At 40.2% G+C, this 25,942-nt stretch overlaps 1 pseudogene; it reads right to left on the minus strand.

The window, feature by feature from the left end:
• Positions 1-509: 509 nt before the first annotated feature.
• Positions 510-24,709, minus strand: LOC106112743 (E3 ubiquitin-protein ligase RNF170-like; annotated as a pseudogene).
• Positions 24,710-25,942: the final 1,233 nt, after the last annotated feature.

The raw sequence follows: 25,942 nt of genomic DNA on the forward strand, positions 1-25,942 counted from the left end.
GCTTTTGTAGCTGTGCAGTCTTTTTCTCTGTTTTCTTCTGTTTCCTGCTCTTTTTTTGGCCTCCATTCTTGCAGTGCAGTCGGTTTGCTGTCAATAATTTGTGCCATTTTGTCTTTTGCAAGTAACTTGCCCTCAGTGAGCATTAATCACTGCGCAGATATGAAACGGCCCGCTGTTGACATTGAAGGACTAAGTCAGGCAGATGCAGTCACTGAAAATATGTTCATAATGCAGGTGCATTCCCTTCCATCCTGCCAGCTGCCTACGGGGAGTCAGCCCTGAAGAGCCCAGCTCTCCCTGTCCGTTCTCATCATGTTGCTCCAGCCAGGCCCAGCTCAGAGCACATGTGCCTACACGGGCCGCCAGCTGCAGAGCTGAACTCTGCAACAGCAGGTACAGGGAACGCAGAGGGAGCGAGGGTTCATTTTCCTTCCTTAGACTTGCATTTGTCAGGGCCCAGAATCCCGCTGGCCAAACCCAGGCAACAGAAGGCTTTTATTTGTTCCCAGGTGATTCTGAAGGTTGCCCAGGATAGCCGGTCCTACAAGGTACTGCCAGGTTCATGACAAGAGGTTGTGGCGTAACTGGGTGCGCAAGGAGAGTGTGGACATGCTGGTTGTATACAGCAAAAATGATTCACCTCTGACAGTACAATTCGTTTTGATCCTGCAAGATCCAAGCACTGCCAGTGAAATTCTCTCAGAAGCTGTTTCTTTCTCTGCCACCTGCAGGTTACTTCTTAATAAAAGGTACAATTCTGTTTAAAAAGCAAAACTAGGGTCCCCAGCTGAAGGAGCGGATTAAGAAGCAAGGGGTGAGAGAACAGAAGAGTGTAATTCAGATCAGCTACAACTCTGTTGTAGGTCACTCACGAGGATCCTTCTTTTCTTCAAACTGCTAACTGCCACTCTCCTGGTGAGTGTATTATGCAAGAGAAACAACCTACAGTTTCTTTCCAAGGAGTCTGTATTCACATAGATGGACTCCATCTTTATACACTTAGCTTGGTAGAAATTCCATTTTTTTAGTATTGGCAGTAATTCCCAGTTAAATGCAAACAGAAGTTACACAATAACAAAATTACACTTAGAGAACTTGGAAAATAATAGTTTCTGTGCTTTTTTATGTTAGCAGTCAGCACTCAAAAACATCTGGTAATTTTTTTTAAAGAAACAATGCACTTCCTGCCTTGTAGTTCATGGAAAAGCAATTGTTGCAGTTTCCAAAGTATGCATTGTTAAAAGAAACAGCTTCACAAGTTCAGGGACATAATTAAAGACAATGAAAGTTGCTGGGAAAAAAAAATGAAGAAACATCATAACAAAAAGAGTGTAACAAGCAAGAAAATGACTGCGACATAATGGTATGTCATATCTTAGAATTCAAGGGCATAATAAAATATGTTGGCTGAAAATATGTAGAAGGAAAGAACAGTTGGAGACCAGTGTATTGTGAGCAATAAATATTCATAAAGCTTAATGTACAATTCATATGTAAAAATGAAGTTCACTGACTCCAAGTACTTGGCAAATGTACAGATTATATAGGGACTGATGTGTGGGGTTGTCTGGTACCGTACCAGCGTTTTTAACTCTTCGCAGCTCAACACAAACAGACATGCACACACGCACCCCCCAACTTGGGCAAACTTTCTGTAAACTTCCTGCTATTTATATCATCATCATAAAATTGGCCTTGATCTCTCTGGCTGAACTGGTACCAAGACTTACAAGGAAATCACAAGGAGTGTATGAAGAAGTCTAGGAAGGAAGCAGAGAGTCATGCTGACTGTTACAAAGCTTAGATGCACAGAGTTCAAGGAAGCTGTGTACCTGGCAGAGGCTTATACGAAAGTTACCCAGAGATTTGTTCACATTTCTTGCATGATTTTTTAATGCTTTTTTCCCCCTTGCAATACTTCTACATTATAGTTGCTTTTTACTTCCAAGCCAGTGTAACTACCAGTATCGTATTATCTGTTTCAAAATCAGGATTGTACTCATTGCAGAACTGTAAAAAAATCGGTATTCCAGTGGATGTGTAATCAGCTGTGATAACATGAAGCACTGATACAAGATTTTGTAGTGATACTATCTAACATTCCTTGTGTTATACAAGACTTAGCAAACTTAGCAAATTGTACAGTATGCTAAGTTCTCAAATTAAAATTTTGCTCAGATTGAGCCAAGATGTAAAATGTTAAAGCTCAAGAGCTGTAAAACCCTTCAGCTGCAAGTTGATTGGCATTGTAATTTTAAGCTCTGTTCATAGCTTTAGGCATTTTCAATTCACGCACTTTGTATGAAGATAAGTTACAGAAAAATGCAGCATGAAAGAGTCTAGCAAGTGTACAGGGTAAAACTAGCCGCCTAAGTGCTTGCACATCGAATCACTTGGCCACGGCAAGTATTACCGCGTCCTGCTTCAGCCTTTGTCAGCCACAGAACGACAAATCCATCATACGCTGCCTGCAGAGAGAAGCCTGTCATTGCTTGATTAATTTTGACCAAGGACTCCCAAGTCTGAGGCAGTCAGGCCCTTGGCCGCATGCTCTGAGCTGCAGGCCTTGCCGTATTTACCCCATTAGGTGCAATTTGCTGACAAATGTTTATCAGGCAAATTAAAAGAAAGGAAACAACCACCATGTCATCAGCTGTTCTAAGTGTCCTACAGAGAGGCCCAGGCTTCATGTCAAACGGAGAAGACAAGCATATGATAGTTCCAAAGGAGCAAATGGCAACTCTTAGGAAAAAAAATCCATATGAGACCACCCCAAATGAAGATTCCTCACAAGGCAAGAGTCAGGAGTAACTGTATGTCATAAAGGTAACCTGCGAACTAAATATTCAGATGACTGACATAATTTTGCGTTCTGATGCATGCAGTTCTTTTGGTTCAAGGTGTCTCTTAAGCACTTCTAGACTCCAGTTTCTTGAACGCAGAACCTTTCTGTGCTGTCCAAATCCACCTATGCTGTTCAATTATTTTGCAGTATCTGGCGGCACACTTCTAAAAGGAATCCCTGCAGCCCTAGCACTTTGAAAATAAAGTATTTATGCTTGATATTGGATCCTTTTGAAAACTGAGCCTTAATGGCTGCACTGAGTATATGCCTGTCGTTAAAACCTGGCATCAAGTGTAGGATATGAATGCTTGAAAATGAGGCCTCAAGTCTTGCCTGGCTGTGGACAGGAGCCATAGGCCTGTGTGATTATTCCTCTTCATTAATGCTAGGTTGTTGGGTTGAAAAATAATATTGCCCTCCACAGTGCTTAGTCTAGTCCATAGATCGAAACGGACCCCGCAGTCCTTTCAGGACCCCTACTAGGTTGTGACAGGAGAGGAAGATTTGCTTTGGTGATGTTCTACGTCCTGTCAAGATTGGGCTTCACTTGTGCCTTCAGCCCTCATCTTTCACATCATTTCCACTGCCTGTCATGTTTCTGTACCAGCTGGGATTCCCACTTCAAGAAAGTGCAGAGCCAGCATGGACTGTTCAAATTTGGCAATACCTGGGGTAAAAAACAGCTGCTTCTAAGCTGGAATCACATTTGAAATTTCAGAGGCGAGTTAAAATCCTGGAGTTCAAATCCAAGTTCATACTTGAAAGTTCCAGCCTGACCATCTCTAGTTCTGCTTTGCCTCCTGTATTGCATCCCACACTGCTTTCTACTCCCTGCCAGGATGACTGCAGAAGAACTGCTCCGAGCTAAGGAACTCCAAGAAGCACCTTTACCAGAAAGTGCTGGACCCAGCAGTGGATCGTAACCCTTCCACTACAGTATTGCCAGTAAGTGTGTAAAAGGTAATTCACATAATGATACAAACTAGTTTTCATTGCTGGGTCTCTTTCAATCCTCTGCGCTACTAACGGGGTAAATGTGGAGGTATAAATACTCACGGGTCGAGGCTGCCCTGAGAAACACTTGTTGTAATCTCTAATGTCATGTACAATTTGTTTGCTTGGCTTATCTTGTTGCTTTCACAAGAGATGTTATCCAGAAGAACCACCTTCACAAGATAAGATTGGCATTAGCACAGAGTATTTTAATCTCCAGTATAAAGGACAGCGTTCTGTAGTATGTGCCTCTCTGTAGTTTCTCTCTTGCAACTGGACCTTTGTCCAGCTCCGGCAGTTCCACAATAGCAAGAACATTTTCCTTTTATACCCCGCGTCCAACCTTCCAGTACAACAGGCAGCCTCTGACTGGGGTCAGGTGAGATTAGGAATTTCCATATTGCTTTTTATGGAGTGTTATCCCAGAGAACTATGCAAAAGTAAAATGCTGGAGGCCTGTTTAATATTTCACGGAGTTGCCTGACATGACGTGTCAAATGATAAATGCGAATGGCTGCAGGGTCATTCAAGTCTAAGTGGGTTTTGAAACGCTACAGAAAATTAGAGGATAAACAAAGTTGCTATTAAGAGCGCAAGCTTGTCATTTTTATATGTATCATAATGGTATGTGGAGATGGAGGTTAAGTCTCACCTTTTGTCTGCAGAGAGGGCAGGTTATTGCTGCTAACCAGGGACTGTGTTTCCAGTATGTGATCAGACAGGAGCCTACCAAAAAAACCCCAAAAACCCCACAACAACAAAAAAATAAAAACCAAACAAACAAAAAAACAAAACAAAAAAACCCACAAACAAAAAGGAAATTAAGATGCATGAAATATATTTGAGCATATTTAATGTTTACAAGGAAGTTGTCAGAATTAATAAACCCTCTTTCTACAACTGACTCTGAAAGTAAATGTAATTCTTTCATTTTAATACATAGTTTTACTCTGCAAAGTGACTGTGCAAAACCAGAGCCTTAGCTCTTCTGTGCTGGTATATACAGCCATACATGGGCTTCCTAAGAGAGACTTTGAGTCAGTTTCTTTTCCTGTGGGTAGCATCTTATGCTTGAAGCTCCCTGGATTGTTGTTGAAGCACTCGGGAATACAGGCACGCTTCAGAGCGCAGTGCTGGCTGCTGTGGACAAAGGCAGCACATAAATGTGGAGTTCCTCCAGAGCTGGTATGGCTTTCAGGGGTTATGAGCGCCAGTTATGGCAGATAAACCAACGTGCACAGCCAAGGGACAGCCTGGGCATGCAGACTCCCGGTGGCACAACATGTATTTTGGTGATGAAGTATCGTACAGGTATCAAACTGTATTTCAACTCTGTTACCCTTCTGGAAATGCACAGTTCTGGAGGAGTGACTTGCTGCATTCTGTTCAATTCTCCTTACCCAGACAACTGCTAACTTCTAAATACAACGTCCCGAGGTCTCAGGTGTGAAAGAGGGCAGAGTCTGAGGACAGTAAGATTAGAGGGCACGTATAGCTGACAGTGGTGGTTGACATACATGAATGTCAGTGCTGGCACTAACAGCAAAACCAGCAAAGCACAAATAGCATCTAATCAGAAGCAGCACAGCTTGACTTTCAGCTCCCGGGTGCAGTGTGCAGTGTGACAGGTCAGGGGAAAAAAATGAATCAACATTTAAACTGATCAAATTTGACAAGAACCCCAGTGAAAACAAGCAGAACGCTGCACTGCCATTTTGTTGGAATTGTTTTATTGCCTTGGAAAATGCTCTTTGTTCTTAAAAGTAATCAGCAAGTAGTTTCTTGTAAGCAGTAGTATAACAAGGAATCTTCACGTGCTTTTTAGTGCAGGGTTTTCTGCACCCACCCTGTCACTGAAAAGGGGATTATTAGAGAAACCGTGTTTGAAATCAAGTATAAAAATGTTCATGATGCTATCTGTTACATCTTACATACTCAGACTAGGGATGTTAAATTTGGCCAAAAGATATTTTTTATGAGCCTTGCTCTGTCTGGCTTGTGCTTCTTCCTTTTGTTTTCATTTGTGTGCAGGGTTTTGCTTTATGACTCTTCTATTATGTTTCCATATCCAGACCAGTTGGCTGGGCACATGGCCGTGTTTATATTTAAATCCCCATGCGGTATGTATATACTCAGTCTGGCAGCCAGCTTCCAGCTTTTGCTTGAACTTCCATGTTTGACAAACATCACACCTGACTCGAAGAACCGCTTTGACCCAGTGGGTCCAGATCCCGTATCGTGATCCACATGGCTGCATTGCTGTGCCTGTGCTCAGTCTCAGCGATGACAACGGAGCACTGATGGATCCCATAGTTCTTCAAGGGCTTTTAGAAAAAAAAACACATGGAAATTAAAATTTGCTGCATGCAGAATCCTTTGTTTAGTAGAACAGGAAAGGAAGGACTCCTCTGAAGTTGACCTATTTGGGCTTCAGTGAATTTTTCATAATATAGACAAAATCCTGTTTTAATCTGGCCTGCTACACAACCTTCTGAGGGAGTCTGTAGGTTTCTCTAAAATACCTCTGTGGTTATTGTTAATTAGAAAGAAATAATATTGCTCAAGGATCGCTTTTCAGTTGAACTTCCTGAACATATGGTTCAAACTGAAGCTGAAAAGGAAAACTTCAGGACAAACTGTATGAATTACTACTAATAATAAAATCAGACATTTTTTATAAGTCCACATTAATCTTCTTTAAAAGCTCTGGGTTGACCACATTTTTTAAATAAAACTTTTACCAGAGCGGAATTTATTAAGAGAGCTCAGCATTGCCTTAGCTCTGCTCCACAGGGCATCAAGAGAAGTTTTATTACCGATTTCAGTCACAACAGACTTAAATCTACACAGAATGGTTTTGATAAGCCCAATGTAAAGTTTTATTGGTTTAAGGCATGAAAAACAGACATGTTACAGAGGCCATTTCTACTATATAAACATAGTCATAACATATATAATGCATTGCACTGGAATCAATGCTTCAGAGTGTGAATGGTGATGTACTTGAGGAAACTAAAGCCCAGCTAAATTTATACAGCTAATGATAATAAAATATATCAAGTTTGTGTATGGTTCTTCTCCTCTGCAGATCTCAAAATAAAGTAAAATATCATTATGTCATATTCACAGATGGAAAAGGGAAAATTAACCAGGCTAGCAAAAGAGGAAAGTTGATGATCTTTGTTGTTATGTCTATCTTTGTACTTGAAATTATTAACTATCACAACATTATTTGAAACACGTTTTGAGGCCATACACTTACCATTTGTCCTGGAGTGAGTTATATTCAAAGCATCCTTTTCCTGTATGTTATAAAACACTATTATGAAAACATGAAACAACCTGAAGTATTAAATGGTGTCGCTCATGAGGTAGATGAGCCCTACAAAGTGTCCCTTGCTGTTGGTGATCCACTGATTGGTTGTGGTTTCAGAGCACAGAGACAGCGGCAGTGGTGATAAGGAGTTGTGCTGCGTGAGCAGTCATTTCAGCGTAGAGAAAAATGACACTTCCTAAAGATAAAACTGTGCTTTTATTGCACCAGCATTAACAACACAGCCCCTTGTTCTCCCTTGTGCTTAGGTCTTTTTATAACGCTCTTACACGGTGGAAGAAGCATCAATGGCTTGTAAATGTAACTTGCACTTGCTTTAAGGTCTCTGTAAAATGCCAGCGCAGTAGAATGGAGCTTTGTGGTTCTGACCAGTGTCTTCTGATGTGACTTGCGGTGGCAGTATCAGACAGTACTGCCTCCAGCTGCCTGCCTGCCCCTCTGCCAGAGGCTACTGGTCTTGTGCTGCACAGTCGCCCTGAAGAACCTTCATGGGCAGTTTCAGCCTCATCAGAATATGAACTCCAGTGCTCTTCTGCCAGCCATGCTGTGGGGATGACAGCGTTCAGCAAGGAACCTGATAAGCAGCTGAAGGAGTGAGGTTGTAAACTTCACCTGTAAAGTCACTGGACGATGTATCTCAGAGGTCTGAGAGAAGTAACATTCAGTCCAAGTATGCTGGTGGCCTTATCCTGCCACCTTTCAGAGCAGATGCAAAACTCACACTGGCTCTAGTGCAGAATGTGGGCCTTAGAAATACTGAAATCCTCTTTATAAATGCAATTATGAACGTAACTCCCTCCACTACTCTATGCTTCATCCTTGTATTCCCTGTGAAAAATCATTTAAATTTTGTAATCCTCACCATATGGCTTAGCAGCCTCAAAGAAGGCATTTAGCAGACACATTTATCTAGAGAATTATGGTTTTACTTAGATTATCCAGTGACTATAAATGCACAGGAGGGGGACAGGAGAGCACACCATGGGTAGCCTCAACAGAAGGACCCTCTAAATCTGGGTCTGTCCATTTCCTGTTAAGACAGATGCTGGACTGGAGCATACATCATGATGAGATGTCTTTGCATATTTTTCTCCTGTATGACCACATGGGTTTACTTGAAAAACAATAAACAGATTATAAGAACGTTTATACACAACTAGAAACTCACTTTTTCAATTAATATGTGACTTTCAGTATATATTATTTTAGTTGTTTATAAAGCTTTTATAGGACTACAAACCAATGTAATTATGCCTTCATGCTCTAGATCACTTCTGTTTTACTTTAGACAAATGTTTTAGATGGGAAACAAGTCTGTTGAACCAAATCAGACCTAAGTCCAGTGTGTCTTACTCCCAGTTTTCACCAATATAAATACAAGCAGAGTTAATTTTATGGGATAGCTGGATTTTTTTTATTGCTGCTGATTAAAAAGACAAGCTGTCTTCTCAGAAGTGAGTTCACACTTGAAGGTAAGACTTCCTGGTTTTTATGTCTTGAGCTTTCACAGTTACAAACTGTATGATTGTTTGACTGCTGATTTTTGTAATAGGTTTTTTTTTCACAGTTGAATATACATTGTGTGGTTTTCTGGTGCGTTTTACCCATTCCATGAGTTTGTGTTGTAATTTAACAGTATCCTGTGAGATGATCTGTTACTTCTTGTCATCTTAAGACTTCTTTGGTATTTCAAAAGTGGCACATTGTAGATGTGAAAGCAATGAGCAAATAAAAATACAGTTATTGATATAAAGATGGGACTTCTCCTGCTTCTAGTGAGAGCACTTACGTTAATTCCAGGGAGAGGGGCTTGGTCCTGGTTCTTACACAGGACTTCAGATTTCTGTTTGAGGAGTGCTTTATGTAGTACCCTGTCTGAACACTGCACTGCCAGTCCAGAGAACTTACCACAGAATAGATGTCCACAGTTGGTTTCTACTGGGAGAGTAGCTGTCTGGAGGCAGATGGGGCAGCTCAAGTCACTGTGATTACTATGTTGCCAAATTTGGAGTGACCTGGAAGAGTAGTAGTACAGAGTCTTCAGTAAATTAGTATTTTGATTGACATATTCAGTTCATTAATAATAATTTACTATTATTAGCAGAGAGTCACAGAAACTAAGTATAGCTGTCACACAGAACTAATCATTACCGTATTTCTTCCTCCTTTGTAGCTATGCCTAGCACTTAAATGTACTAAAATCAAGTCCAGTGTGTTCTCTGCCTTCCTTGGGTGGCAGAATGGTACTCTTAGTGTATGCCATAGGCTACATAGCAAAGAGATTCCTTTATTTAAGTAAATAAATTGCTTCCAATCAATCCTTCCCTTTGCTTAGTGAAGTCTATAATTAAAAATAATATTGAGCTTTGTTTTTAGAGTGGGAAGCTAAGAATTCTGTAAGCCTCTGAAATGATAAAGAGGCATTTTAAATTCCAAAGTGTATTATCATATTTCTGGAGGGGAAAGGCTGAAGGATGTACGTTAGTCTTCCAGTCTTTGCTCCTAAATCATTGCCTGTAAGCAGTAAAAGCCTGTTTGCCAATATATTCATCTATTCCAGGATGGCTTGATACAATTGGAGACAAAATAGCTGTTCTTACTTGTTATTGATTCCTTACCACATGGAAAGGTTTTGCTACCTTTATTATGATGCATTAGCTGGTCTGTAATGGATGATGGACCTGCCTTCTTAGTTTTAGCACACTGTGGAGAAACTTACGTCTGACCATATGTTTGACTGCCGTAACTACGATGAGATTAGTCTTTGAAGAAAATGTAATAATGGTGTGGTTAGTGTCCTTTCTTTCTCAAGGTAAAGTTATTTCAACGTTTCTATCAGTCCCAGAACCAGAGGGGCACTTCTGAAATTGGGAGGGAGCTTCCAAGGAAGTTCCTTTATTTTAAGGCAGCATCTTGAAGGTTATTGACTGTCCTCCACTGCCTATGCAGGCTTAGTGAGGTTTAACAGGAGGCGGTGTAAATTACAGCTTTAATTTGTATTTTGATCAAAAAATTATGAACTTCACATGTTTCTTAACGATCACAGAGGTCCAGCATTATAGGGAATGGGTATTATTTTTGCATTACTGAAGTCAGGCATTCAGATGAGACAATGGCGTACTTTGAGATTACAGTATCACTGTATGCCTGCTGTCCCTTGTTGCCCGATTTGGATTTTTTCTTAATTTGTTTTTCATATACCTGACTGGCACCTATCTATTTTCCAACACCTGATTGGTACCTGGCACCTGATGACAGATCAATGAATACACTTCCAAAGATTTGATGTATTTATGGAAGTTTTTATAACGAGAAAATGGAATAGATTCTGTATTTTGCATGTCAAATACTGGAAGATTCAGAATTAATTTGAAGACTCAAGCTCATTTGACAATAGACAAAGATATTTTAAAGTAATTATTTTTTCTAATGTAGTATTTCTAAGAGAGATGCCATCATCCAGCTCTGCCAAATGAGTGTTCAGGAAACTGGGTCTCTTGCCAGAGGCATGTCTACAATTACGAGTTCACCAAATCAGTAATTTTAAATCAGCACCTTTAATACCAGTCCTTCCTTCCTATAATGAGGATCTGTAAATTAGAAGAACTGGAGGTTTTAAAACAACACGCCATAACTACTGAGAAAAGTCTTTCTCCTTTACTTTTTGTGAAGTTGTAAAGGTATTTGTTTCTGATTCTCAACAGAAATATTTCAGATGCTGAAGGCATTTACGCTGTTTTCAGATTTTCCTCTCTATGCACTGATAAGATTATCTCCTGCTGAGATAACAACCACACAATAGCCCAACAAAGCTGGGATGAGTGGATACGAATAACTTAAACAGAGCAACGATCTGATTCCAGTCCAGTACACTGACACGTGAACTCCAAATAAGCAGGTTTTAACACAATCCTAAAAATTCATATGGCACATCACATTCCTAAATTTTTACTTCCCATGCAGTAGTGGTGGGGTATTTGCTGATTCAGAAGAGCATTATTTCAACTGATACAAGATGCAGTAAGTTTTCATCAGCTGAGGAACTGCCCTAGAGCAGTTGTGTTTATAAACACTGCATACATGACATAAGCTGATTAGGTTTCTACTCTTTATTTGTGCAGAGTAATAATACACACATATCTTTAGCTTGTCTCATACAACAAAGGGAGCCAAATGTGTTCCTGATTATGCAATAGATACCAAGTCACAGGAAACCCAGCATTCCCAGACCATAATCAATGGAAATTCTGAAAAGCTCTCTTGCCCTTTGCAACCTCAAGAGGTTTAAACTGCCCCTGTATTTTGTATCAGAATGTGTTGTACAGTAATTAACTTACTATATGACTCCTAGGGGACAAATGATTATAGTTTTTTTCCAGATGACTCACCTTCTGCTGAGTTACATGAGCAAGTGCACAGAAACAGTGTTTGTGCTGTTTAGAAAATAGGAAAATTGAATGTTGATGCGTTGCCATATGATACCAGTCCTGGCTGCTGAGGTAAGCTACGAGGTAAAGGGGCTGGAAACTCATCAGGTGAGTGCAGGTCCCTGTTGAGACCTTGAAAATGCTCAAGCTCTGCTCTCACAGCACTTCAGTTCGAGTTAGGACTACGAATTTGAGAAAAGACCCAGACAATGACCCTGCACTAACAACACTAGGTGAAGGATATGTGCATGTATACAATGAAGAAAAATCATTCAAACCCAGTACCACAAAACAGGGCTTTTTATTTTCTTTTTCTTTCAGTGACCCAAGGTGGGAAACTCAACCAGCTCTTGCAGTATGACTAACAGGTGGCAGATTCAGAGGAAAAAAAATAAACGGGCAGTTCTTTACATATGCAGTTAAGCAGTGGACATTCTTAGGGATACTGGAAATTTGAGTTCAACAGGTGCTATGCATCAAGTACTATTAAAAGCAACGGTAGCACCTGACTGAGGAAGTTCCTGAACCATAAATCGCTAGATGATGAAAGAGTATTCTGGGGAAGCATCATTAATGTTTCTTTATTCTTCTTTAGGCATCCATTGCTGCAGAGAGGGCAGATTGCCCTGGTTTTGAACTGGTATAGCCATTCTTAACAGAGCATTTTTTGGGGGAAAAAAAGAGACTTGGGGTCACCTTCGGCAAAGACATCAGTGACCTAGCCTTGTCCTGAGTAGACAGGCTAGGAAAAACATGCCACATCTTTCATTTATTTTTAAAAGATTATATGCACATAATCAAATTTCTCATTTATTGGGTCCAAGAACTCAAAATGGTGTCCAAGTTGACTTTATCCTGGTTATAAGGGGACCACCCAGCTGGACCTGATAGAAACAGAAGACAGATGATATCTGACATAGCTATGAGTCTGCCAGAATTAATTTACCCGTTTCAAAATCTTGAGCCAGCCTTTGAACATTTGAACTAGCAGATTGAATTAGCAATTGAAACAGTGATTATGGCAGTTAGCATTTTGTGTCTTAAAATAAATATTTATATATAATATATAATTATGCAATTATAATTGCATAAAATGACAGATTTTTAGGGAGCTTCCTCTCATGCAGTAGTTCTACATGTAGTTACAAACAGCACAATTAAAATTGTCATTCCAGTTAATATTTTAGGTGGGAAACTCTGAGAGTGCCCATAAAAGCTACTATTTCATAGCCTTGTGTTTGAATCTTGGTTCCTATCTCCCTTTTGAAAATCCCAGGCCTGGACACTGCCGTACTGATACTGTGCAGTACTTCTGATGAATAAAACGGGGGCTATGGAAGTAGTTTTCTAAGTAGCATACTGAAATTAGGCTCCTCTGCCAGAAACATCTCTGCTGTGGGAGGAGTGAGATAAACTTGCATCATTTCTCAGCAGAAGCATCATGTTCTAGTACCTTGATTAGCTGCAGTCAGATTAGAGAGTGCCACAAAGCTGGCACAGAAGATCAAGTTGGAAAGTTCCTTCAGGATTCATACTGCTCACACTGGTGAAGTTTGAAATGAGTCTGTTCCCAAATCTGAGATGGAGGGAAACTGAAGAATTCCTCATACTTTAAAGCCCCACAACTCCCATTATGTTATATGAAGATACCCCAAGTCAAGATTTTCCATACAATTTTCTTAATTTTGAACAGCTAATGTCAGCTTTTGTCTAAGAGTCATTTTTAAAAACCATAAAATATTGGTGTTTCTAAGCCATGTTCATGGGAATCATGCTACAGCCAGAATGGGATGGTAAAATGTATAGTCCAGTAGAAGGCAATTTACTTCACTTGGTGGAACAAAACAAACAAAAAAACCCCAACAACAAAACAACACACAACCAAAACCAAATTCCAAAGTTCAGAAGCAAATTATTGTCAAAACCAGACTTAGGCTCCAAAGATCCAGAGAAAGCCTTAAACTCTGCCACCTCAAATTTTAAGTACCACAATACCTATCTTGTGGGTATCTTCCCCATCATGAATTCCCTACTCCAGAGTTAGACTCCTGAGCACCTTATCCAGCACAGACAGAGACTGAGAAAGGTAAGGATTATACCTAAATCACCCAGGCCAAGTACTGGAGATGCCTGCCACTAGCCAACAGTAATATTAAACACAGGGCATGTCTCAACTCTTACGTTGTAAAGCTGGGGACCCAGCATCCTCTCAAATGCACCAGAGTATTCTTTGAAAGAACTGGGCAGGGCTCCGAATTTTCAAGAGGTGGCACTGGTCACCTTTTAATTAATTCTCAGTGGTGAAAGCCATCACCCACATAGGGGATGCTGGCATAGTGCTCTCACTGACCAAATTGGTTCGATCACCGTGTCCACTGAGAAAACCCTCACCACCACACCAATGCACACCAGCAGCAATTTTCACCAGACCATGCGCCTAAATTCAATAATGGACATAAAGTGACTCCCTATGTAAAAAGTACAGAAGGAAAATGAACGCCTCCAGGTTCACGAACTAGCAAGAAGAAAGCTGAATGTACTGTGACATACATGCTCATATATGACAGATGACTTTTGAAGACTTTGATTAAGATTATAGGGATTGCAATGGATGACGATGTATTTTATGTCAAATTTTAAATTTGCTGGGTGGCAAAGACTATGGGAAGTTTATTTGTTTATTTTTAAATACAGTTTAAAGTTTTTCTAAAATCAGGCCCTTATGTTTATATTCCTTTCTCAGTGAGCACCACAGCTGTTACTTGTTTTTGGGGTCAGATTTGCAAAAGAATTCTCCATGTAGGTATCTCATTAGGGGCCAGGCTTTGAAACTGTTCAAGGCCAGAAGCTCCCTATATAACAGTCAGATTTTTGAAAAATAAGGAGATCTTTTCAAATCTGGACACATCTTTTGGCTTAAAATGAAAGCTGAGCATTTCAGAAAATAATTATAGTACAACTCTGCAAAATCAAGTCTATTGTACTGAAATACAGCCACTAGATTTGATAAATGTTTAATACTTGCATGCAAAATGAAAGGTGTGATCACATTGATTATGAAGCCAGAAGCTCCTTGGTATAAACCTTTATCTCTCTGATACACCTCAGCTCACAACATCTTTCAGTTCTACCACAAGGAAATTTAATTTTAAAGCATGAGTGATGAGTTCATTCTCATCAACATGCTTAACAGAAAGAATTAAAGTTTAAAAAGCACTTAGCAGATTCAAGTGCTAACAAATATTTATTTATGTTTCCATGAACATGTGCCATTATTTAGAAGAAAAAGAGACCTTGCTTTGAGGTTCAGACTTGTTAGGAAGGCATAATACTGTGTGACCTCTTGGTCAGATTCCTTTGATAGGTGAGCAACTGCTCTGTGCCTCAATTACAAGGACAATTAAGATGATCAGGGAGGATACGCTGGACAGCTCATTCTTTGACAATACATATTTATCCTAATCACAAGGCAATTAAAAACATGACATATTTTAAAAGGAAGAATCAGTTCATGTAGATTTTCCAAAAGTAATCTCATGATTAAAAGTATAAATAAATACTTTGGTTATTTATTGATATTATTCTAATGAACACTTCCTACCATGGTTCAGAAGAACTACACAAAGTTGGGCTTACCATTCCTCCTTCCAGAGATGTCTGAGAGGACCTGAATGAGTTACACCAGCTGATAGTGGTGGTGTAAAATCATTCATTAAGGCCAGCTACGTGTCTTTGTCAACTTAGTTGCTCAATGGCAAGGATCTGTCAGGTTTTCTAAATTATGGTTATGAAAGAAATGTGGTGGTTTGGGTTTTTTCCCCTCAAGTAAAGCAAATCTGCTAACAAAGCAGAGGACTCCTGGGAAATAAACCCAGGAGCCCTCCCTTTCTAAAACATTGTAGAAATCTCCCTCCAAAAGATGTTCAACATAATTGAAAAGATACTTGAACCTAATTTAAAAATTGCATTGCTATTTTTAAATATTAACTTGATCAAGGGCACACTACAGGTATTTTGATCATCTGATAGAGTAGCAGCTTATCAGTACTGTTGTAAAAGGCTTAAAATTTGCCAGACACTTGTGATAATCTAATTCTGCAGTTATGCAATTCCAGAGTGTGTAATACAATATTGCCAATTATCAAGTAAAGTGGGGAAGTTAAGCAGAAAGTCTAACATGCTAAAATAATTTTAATTGATGGGCATATATACATGGGACTTAAGAAAGGCTTGACTTCTGTAAGATGTCCTCCAATTTAATGCAGCAAAATTAATAAGGAAACCTGTTAAGGGCTTAGTTTTTGTGCAGTGTTAACCATCCTGATCCTGATTCAACAAGGTATTGAAGCACATGCCTAATTTTCAGCCCTCAGGTAACACATAACCTCTTATGGAGGGGTGGAACGGGAGTCAGTAATATTGGAACAGAAATACACTTAGAACAAAAATAATGCCCCTGGCATTCCTGCTGAAGCACTGATAAGCTAAACAAAGCACTTTTCAAAGACTAATAACCGGATGGGATTTGTAGCATAAACAATGCTCCTTGTTAGTCACCAGACCCCAGGGCATCTTCCTCACTTTGTTACAGATAAATTGGCAACAAATGAAATGCTGTATGTGATTTCCTGCCCTGGGTATGCATGTGTGCTCGCATGCTAGTGTGATAGCTGTCATTTATTATTTATCCAAGTATGTATACAATTCTACAGTGACATTTAATTACTTATTAAAGGTGCCAGACTGACAGATGCAGAAGCTGGAGCCGTTACTTTATCCACAGAACTGACACAGTCTAAGCAGTAGCATCCTCTCCAGGCTGTTCTAGTAAAGTGCTTTGCCCCAATGTACTCCCCAAATATCTGAGCACAGCTCCTTCTCTCCAACCTTTTCCCAGCTACTTTGCTCAATTTAACTCTGTTAAATTCATAAAGGCTGCTAACAAAGATGTAATTTATTCCTGTGATTATTTTAGACAGGAATGTTTATACACTGGAAAATTGGTCTGAACACATTAAATCTGTTTTAGCTAGGCCATTTGAGCAATTGATTAGTACTAACTCAAAAAAGGATCTGAATGGTTTTAATACAGAGGTAAGCCCCCCTCTAACTAAATAATAGCAAAAATATTATAAACGTTTTGTGAAGATGAAATGAGCCCAGATTTCCTTCTACTTGCCAGGGGCTGTATGCATAGCACTATGGCTCTTTTGCAGACGTTATGCCCTTACCTAACAGACACACTAGTCTTGGAAACTGGATGCTAAATTCTGCATTGTTTCAATAAGCTGGATTTGAGTTCCATTTTTTAGGTCACTCTAAACCTATTATTGCTCAAGTTACCATTACAGTTCAAAGCACTTCCCCCTGCCCCATGCACAGCTAGATGCAGAGCAGCAGAGAATATGCGGTCTTCTTGCATTTCCATCAGCACCCAGTCTTTAATGGGGAAAGTGAGACTCTGTTAAGCTTAACTCATGGAATTTGACCATACCCGTTTGCCAGAGAAAGACTGTTAAATAATAGCAGGTTCCCTTCACGTAGCTCAAGAATATTTTGAGAAAGATCATAGACACAATAAAATTATAATCTATACATTACATCAGAAAAACCATGATTGCCCGAGGCCAGTTACTCCTATTGCCTTGCCAGCCTCTTTGGTCTCAGCACATGCCTGAAAGTTACAATCCCAGATCCATTTAGTCTAACTGTAGGTTGGGTTTTTTGGTGCTAGATCTTTGGTTGAGGCTTTAAAGCACAACTACATTGCAAGTGATACTGTTTGCTGATAATAAGCTTGTCATTTTGGCTTTGGAGTTTGAGCTGGCAAACACTTAGTGCCCAAGTTATTTTGCATAGTCGAATAGTCCCATCAAAGCCAACAGGTCTGTTCATGCCAATCGCTCGTATTATTGCATTATTCATTCCCAATTTTACAAACCAAGTTTCTTATTCTACTCTACAAAAGCCTAACTAAAAATTGGGCCTGAGAAATATAAAGATGGGATTGAGAAGTATGAAGATGTGAAATAACACTTCCTAGCAATGTTCTGAAGCAGGGCCTACGTAATGGCATTTGACACAAATCAAGGGGGGTTCGACTGAGGTGGAGTTTTGCATTATGCACTCCCAGTGTGTCCCAGCTGTGACCTAATTCCGTCTTGGGATGTAATAGTGGTGGCTGCTGGATACGTAGGCAGGCTTCACAGTGTTCTGCTAAAACGAGGAGCTAAGCCATCAGAACCACTGTGAACCTGGTTCCTATGCAAGAGCAAAACATACCAGACCAGCTGTCAGTGAAGAGCATCAGGAAAGCAAGACAGAAATCTCTTTAAATGGAAACATAAGCAAATGACTAGTAAAATCAGGCAATAATAACTTCTATCTTTAAAAAATGATCCGAGTGCAAAAGGTAGTTTTGTTAGAAATGCCAATAAAAATAACTGCAACCTCCCTGGCACTGCTTAGAGAAAGCAATCTGTCAACAAGAGACTCGACCCCCCTGCTGTAGGAGTTGGCTTTCACTCTTTGGAATATGCTATATCAAGAGAACCTTAAAATATGAAAGAAAATGTGTTCAAAATTTTTAGGCAGACGGAGACTTATTTTCAAAGAAAAAAAGGAAAATCACATTCATATAAAAATGATGGAAAATCTGAACTCAAATTTTGTCAGGTGCATGCTAACTAGCTTAATATAGAAAAGTTGTGGTATCAGAACAATACATCTCATGCTTTACATACCTATAGCGCTATCCTAGTCTGTGTAGCTATGGTTGGGGTTTAGACATTACTGTGTTATTTTATAGCAAGTGATAGCTACAACATTTTTCACCTAGTGTTTCTATTTTTGATCACTTTCCTTCTCCAACTAAAGAACACTACTTAAATACTCCATTTAAAATCATGTATTTTAGTAATTTTCCCCACCAACTTATAGATGTTGGGAAAGGAATACTCTTTAATGACTGTTAATTTCCCACTTAAAAATAATAAGTTATTAACGTTTTATTCAGTGAATCTTCTATGCTGATGATAATGCTTCTGAAAAACAAGATAATAGTATAAGATAGGTACAATGGGATGCAGTTTTGAAAATTATTTTGTGTTTAGGGAGATTAGAGATATTACCAGAATTAGTTTCTCTGTCCAAGACTACATACAGTACCCTGGCACAGAACCAAGCTAAAGGGATTACTTCTTTTTGGAAATAAAGTTTGTGATTTCCCTGATCCTGAAACTAAACATGCTCATGAGCCTACTCATGGAGTAATCTCAGACTGCGGTGAAAACTGGAGGTATTTGGTGCACAATATTAAATAAGTGCAAGGACATTCTCAGGATCAGAATCTACAAACCAAACGGTCTTCTTGGGACACAGGACCTTAAGAGTTACAACGTTGCCCTGCCTTTTCAGTGCACCTGTGGAAACAAGATTTGAAAGTCTGAATGCGCATTTGCTTGTGACAAATAAGTCTCTGTCACAGCCCACATCCTAGTACTCATTTTCTTGTTAAGGCACCAACTGAAATTGTATCTGAGAAATTTAATATATGTGAACTTGTAAAGCCAGGAGCTGCTACCGTGACAGTGCGAACAGTTCCATGAAGTCAATTAACGTCAGCCAGCTAATACTGGAATTGCCAAAGCCCACTTTCGCTTGTGACCTTGTTCACTGAAAAAGATAAGAGTACTAAAATAGAAGTGCAGATATCTGTGAGAAAGTAAACAAAAAGCCAGAAATAGAGAAACATAGATATGAGATTGACAAATGTTAGGGAAACAGCTAAGGCAGCGATAGAGCATGCTAGGAGGAGAAGTTACAGTGACAAAGCGAGGTCTCGTTGAGGAAAAATGTTGTCGTAGAGGTGTAAATATTTTCTCCTGCTGGAGTCACCATTCATAAAAGTTCCTAAATCTGAGGTGTTTCCCTGAGGTAACTGAGGTAGATCATTCCTTAAAGATGTTAACCATTTACTCTCCTGCTCTATGAAGCCAAAAAGTACAATTACAAAGATCTGGTCACAGCCTTTTTTTATAAACATAGGTAGTTTTCCACCTCTGACCTGCTTTGTTTCCAGTATAGCTTTTTATGGAATTTAATGAGATATCACAACTTCTGTTATAAGCTATATATAACTTATATAACTTATAAATAAGGCTCTGTGGCATTATTTCCACCTTTTTTCTACACCCCCCACCCCCCAGAATTACATTATACTAAAGCAGAGATAACCCATCATTATTTGCATTCATCTTTTCTAGTTCTTTAAGGAGTGACCAGGTAAGGTACTCCTCATATAGTCTATCTTGTCTTTTTCTTTTTGACTCTGCAAAGTCAATTTCCTTTCCCCAGGAAAACTGAGAAACAGTGGACTGGTCAGAAATATTCACATGCATAATTTCAAAAAGAAGCCACATCTCTGCAGAGCCTGTGGCTCTGAAGAGTACTAAGGCAAGCTGCTTAAAAATTGTGTCAGATCAAGTCCAAGCAGCCTTCCTGTCCAGTCAGCTCCTTTCCCCTTCTCTTGCTAATAAGAGATAAAAAACTGTCAACAGGGATCCTGCCAGGTTTTGTTTATTTTCTTACATGTGAGATTAACAATAGAGACCTATTGCAATTTAGTATTCTCTGTAATAAAATGTGATCTGCATAGCTCATGTTAGCAATATTGTTAAATTAACATCTGTTTCAGTTCATCAATACTTACTTCACTGACATACGATAAACCTTAACTAACATTTGTAAAGTACTTGCCATTTTTTCCTGAAACTGCTATAATAGATATTATTATTCTGTATAACAGGTGTACATGCATTTGTACTCCATATACACACTGACAGTATCACATGGGCTACGGTAACTATACCCGAGAGTCTGTAACCAAGGTCCCCAGAAATTACTCCAGTCAAAACTAAATTCATTGTAAAACAGCCTTCCTAGTTTTAATGAGATGACTGTTTCTTACCACCATTAAGTCTGTGGGGATCAAAGAAAATGTTCATTAAGATGTGCTAAAAAAAGTGTAAAGAAGAGCATAAATGGCGCAGGAATTCCAGGAATCCCACTGGCTTAAACAGTCTTTTATTAAAAGCGAGTGTTCTCATAGTTGAATGACTTCCAAGAAAGGGCCTCAAGTGATGAAAGTATTTCCATCTAATGTGAAAATACTTGAAAGATGCTTATTCCATGTGAAAATATTTCTACCTTTCAGAAAAGCCTGAATACAAGACTCCTTTGATGAATACACTCTCTTAAAAAGTATTAATTTTCAAAATTAATATACAAAATATCCAGAATTCCTACTATTTTGATAATGAATAGATAATAATTACTTTCATCTCCTGTAACAGTCAGACAAAATATTTCAGGAGTATTTAACAAAACAGACACTTAAGTTACCTAGTGAAAAATTGTACACGCATCATCATGACATTGCTCCCACTTCCCTCAGGGCATAATTGAGCTGGAAAGTACCATAAAGCCTCTTTAGAGAAAAAGCAATGGGATCTCCTTCAAACACAGCACAGTAGCCAGTGATGTTGGCCAACTGTGCAATATAGACATATGCTGTATACCCTGTATCTTCCTACTCGCCTAAAACACCAGTAGCAATACCTCCTGCCCCCAACAAAACCCATAGAAAAGCATAGGCACTAACACTGAAACAGTCACCTACCCCAACCATCAGGACTGTCTCTTTTTACTGTTTCTGGTTTTAGCCTTTCTTTCTACCTCCTCGAGCTGTTCCTCTCAGGTAGACCTAAGGAAGTAAGCTGGTATCACGTGCCCAAACAGCTCCTTTTCAGAGTATGATTTTTCTCTGTACCTCCGCCTGCCCTGGCAGTTACATGTCTTGTAAAATGCAACTCATGGAGAGATTGGAAAGCAATAATGAAGTCATTCCCTGCCGGCTTTAACACCTGAATGGAGTAAGCAAGTGATTGCTATGACTCTTACAGCTGACACAGGTCTCTTGGGCAACTTTCTAAGGAGCCTGCAGGCCCTGGGGCTACAGCTGTAATCTCAAGGCTGTGAGTGCTGACTGCTAGTGACCTCCTGGTTTTGGAAGCCTGGACAATCTCTTGTGCCATCAGGAAACACAAACCTGCGTGAGACCAGCAAGGTATGGGTAATTTTTAGCCGGTCAAATAATGTGAGTTCATATTAATGGCTTTTTTCTTAATATTTTATGATTTTTAGGTGTTAGTTATGCTAAATAATCTTTATTTGATAACAGTAACTTCTAAATTGGACACATTTGAGAATAAACAGATAGCCAATGCCTTTTTCGTGACAATATAGTAACTTCCAATACACATATAGCTTGATTCTAAAGGAAGTAGGAATGTATATGCCAGGAAGATGTAAGAGATTATGACAGGATGTGAAGGGACACGTGGCCCAGAGAATACAGCATGTATCAAATCAGTTTGATTGTGTAATGATTAACTCAACACATTTTGGCAATTGGTGAGTTTCTAGTTTCTACATTTGAAAAATTCAAATATGCCTCTGTGCCACAGAACATCATGAGGCTTATTTAATGCTTCTAAAACTTCTGGAAGATCGTTGGGAAGTGCAGACTTCCATAAATTACATTAGCTACTAAATATGACTGAAAAAATGGTATTTTTCATCTCATGTATTCGAATGGTGAGAAACATGCAAGTTACATAACTAACCACCAAGTGTCACTGTTCGGTATTTTTACATTCTGACGTCTTTGTTTCCAAGTGCTCGGAAAATCCCTTTTAGATGCAGTCCTGTAGATTAGTATTTTCCAACAAGAATATTTTTAAACTACAACAGACATGCATATCTGCCACACAGGGTATGGGAAAACTCAAGTGTCTGGATATGTGGCTTTCTTGAGCAAGCCACCAAATAATGTCTGAACTAAATATTGTTCATATTATTGAATATAATAATGTAAGACCCATTGAAAATAAAAAATCCTTAGGAATCAGATTTATAAGCCTAGCAACTTAACTTACTGTAGCAAATGCCATTCTTTTTTGTTAAGGAAGGTAGACAACCCTTACTGAAAGACTGCCAGATGCTTTGTCAAGAAGGCAAGGGATTCATTATCAAAAAGAGTGAACACATTTTAATTAAGTTCCCGTTGCAAGAAGTACTTTAACTTGACTTTTAAAATGTAGTAACAGTGGACATTAGACATCAGGAGACTGAACTGCAGTCCTGGCATGAGGTGCCAAGCTAGTCTTCCCCATTTCTAGAATGTTAATATAGGTCATAATCTTTGATTCACACAAAACCAGAATTTGCTGACACACATTCATGTAAGCTGCAGCTCATGAAGAAATTTTCAGGCTTAAAACATAAAACCAAACCACTTGACTCTACATAGCTGCCCTTCATCTGCCCCACAGCAGATCTCTGAGCATAGTTTGCCAGTGCTGCTGTGTTCCTTGTGCCCCTGTGCAGCTGCAACTTGAAAGATGTAAAATAGCTACACAGATTTCCGTATGTACTTGTATTTTGTTTTTTTGTAGAGTTCAGTATGCTGTAAACATAGCTTTGCTTAGAAAGATCCTTGCTGTGTGCTAATACTAGTTTATCTGGGTGAGCACTCAGTCATTTGGAGTCAGCTGTTTGACGTGGATGCACCAACCAGGAGTGCATGGGTCAGCCAATCTCTTCTGACATAACCCCAGATTACCAAACCTGTGTAGCCTTGCCTTGTCTTTCAGATGAACGCCTCTCCCACAGATACCAGCCAAGCTCCCTGTGCTATCGACAGTCTGTAATGCCTTTCCAGCATAGCCATCCTTTATAAATAATATTTTCTAGATGCTTTTGAATGAGGAGCAACCCTGAAACAGGGGTATTAGCCCTCTAGTGGAAAGCTGTTCTCTGCAGTAGTTTTTGCATGTATGGAAAACAACCCCACTGAAACAGAGTATGTTGTCAGGGCCCCAAGTGCACAAACAGACCTGAATGGCCTCAGTTGGTTGCGTCCATCCACACCTGCTGCCCTGGCCCACTCTATTTAAGCTCAGCCTTACGCCTTCAGCAGAGTCACAGTCATGCCTGTGCCTGGTCATGGACTCCACTGATGTGGACTTGTGACCTGTGGACTGAATTCCCAGCTTGACCTCAGAACTGCCTTGTTGCTGTGCACCTGCCTGGTGATCATGGGACTGTGCCTGAACTCTGGCTGCTCTCTCTTAGCCTGACCCTGACCGGCGGGTTACCTTCCGGGCTTTACTTTGTATTTGCCTCATCACCATGAACTTGCCTGATCATCTGAACTCGGGGTTGAACAGCCCTGGCCCTGCCTGCTCGCCTTGCTTGGATACTGTGGGATGAGGCCCTGGCTGGTGAAGCCCCTGCCCCACTGGCTGCATTCTCCCTCTTTGCTCCATATTCCCTAGAAGGCAGTGGGCTTTTGCTGCTCCCTGGCTTATGTAGCATAAACCCAGAATAAAAAGGAGTTGCCTGTAGACACTGTATAAAGAAAACAAGCGTGAGAGGTTGAATCTGCAGAGAAAGAACATACGAAATCAGTAACTTGAAATGCAGAATTATGTTTCTGTGAAATGGGACATAGGAAACTGGGTGAAGGTTGGTAGTAAGTGACAGATGCTATGATGTTCCTGAGAAGGGAAAAGACATGAAATTACAGAAAGGAGAAACAGTAAGCAAATGATGAGGGGTAAAAAAAAAAAAAAATAATTAGCAACAGCTACCATAAAAAAGCAAAAATATTAAAAACCTAAAATAAGCACACTCAACAGTACAAATCCTAGCACAGAACTCTGTGGGATTTTATAGTAAAAGCTTTTATTCCTTACTCTATTTTTCATAAGGATTTCTGATAATCTTTCATAGCAACCAAATCTCTTTAAGAACCTTCGGTGAAGGAAACAGTCAAAGGGTGTCCAGAAATTAAAGTCTACTTTCGAGCTTTTATCAATTCCAGACAGCATCATAAGGAGAAAGAGTCATGTAAATACTGTCCACGTCATCCACCACAATTTTAATCTCTGTGAGTCAAAGTAGAATCAGTAACCGAAAATTAAAGCATGTATCTTAAAGCAGGATAGCCAAAAAAAGAAGAGTGTATGATGCCTATAACAGCTATTATTCCAGTTAGTCAATTCTTAGACTGACCTAAACACTGATGCGTTTAATGCCATCCTGCACATTTCAGTAGGAGGCAATGTAAGAATATTCAACAGAATCACCTAACACAAAATAACTGTTCAACTCAATTAGTAAAAGAGGCTGTTGGAGAGAAAAGTTACTGAAGGTCTTGTCCTGAAACAGCAAAGGAGACAGAGTAATCACATCTTCCTAGTGTAAGGTACTTAAGTCTTTTCTCTGGGGTGTGTGAGGCAGGGTATTCAAGATCTGAACCAGGCATACCCAAGATCTGATAAAATAAGGAAGGTTTTTTCTATGAAACAAATATAGCAGAAGAAAGCAAGTTTTTTTTCTGAAACGGTCCAAACAAAGAAGTACTTTTACATCATGTAGTGAAATACCAAAGATGAACATGCACAGTGCCTGTCTGGTGGTGTTTGATGTACTGTGCAGGCAGTCATTACAGGGCTGCCGGTGGAGCCTGGGCAGCATGCCCTGCACACTGCCAGGGGCGTGGAAGCCTTGCTGGGCAGGAGCTCAGCAGTGGCCCTCGAACTGCCAGGCCTCCTTCACCACCCGGGCTAGCAGGGTGAGCACTGCCACCCGGGAGACACTGAGCTCTAGTGGGTTTTGGCTGGTTCTGGTAACAGCCTATGAGGCTAAGCAGAGGGGAAAAAATGGCAGTATAAACTAAAAAGAGGCAAAACTGCCACTGACCTTCTCAATCCCACCTGTGCCACTGGGCGGGGCATATGTCCCCCCAGCCTGGAGAACGTGTGAAACAATTGCTCACCAGCCTCGTGCTTAAGGGCCTTCCATTCTTTGCCTCCCCAGAAGGACGAACTTACATTTTTGCCTCACTTAACGACAGTATTTTTCAAACAATTCTGTATCCTGCTCTGAAAGCAACATTTGTGGCCGGTACAGGCACACTAACCTACCTACACGTTAGACACAAGTAAGCCTGAGCCAGGCCAGCAGCCCTTCACCCCGTCACCTCCACGCCAGCGCCTGCGACCACCAGAAGGCAGCCGCGGCCCGGGCCGCCGGCGCGGGAGGAGCCAGCGGCCGCCATGTTGAGGCGGAGCGGCGCCTCCTGCGCGGGTCCGGGGCAGCGGAGGGCAGGCAGGGCTGTACCAGCCGGCTCCCCTGCACAGGTCCGGGGCAGCGGAGGGCAGGCAGGGCTGTACCAGCCGGCTCCCCTGCACAGGCCCGGGGCCGCGAAGGGCAGGC

This window comes from Falco peregrinus, chromosome 10, assembly GCF_023634155.1.
Source record: "Falco peregrinus isolate bFalPer1 chromosome 10, bFalPer1.pri, whole genome shotgun sequence".
In the NCBI taxonomy this organism is placed as follows: Eukaryota; Metazoa; Chordata; class Aves; order Falconiformes; family Falconidae; genus Falco; species Falco peregrinus.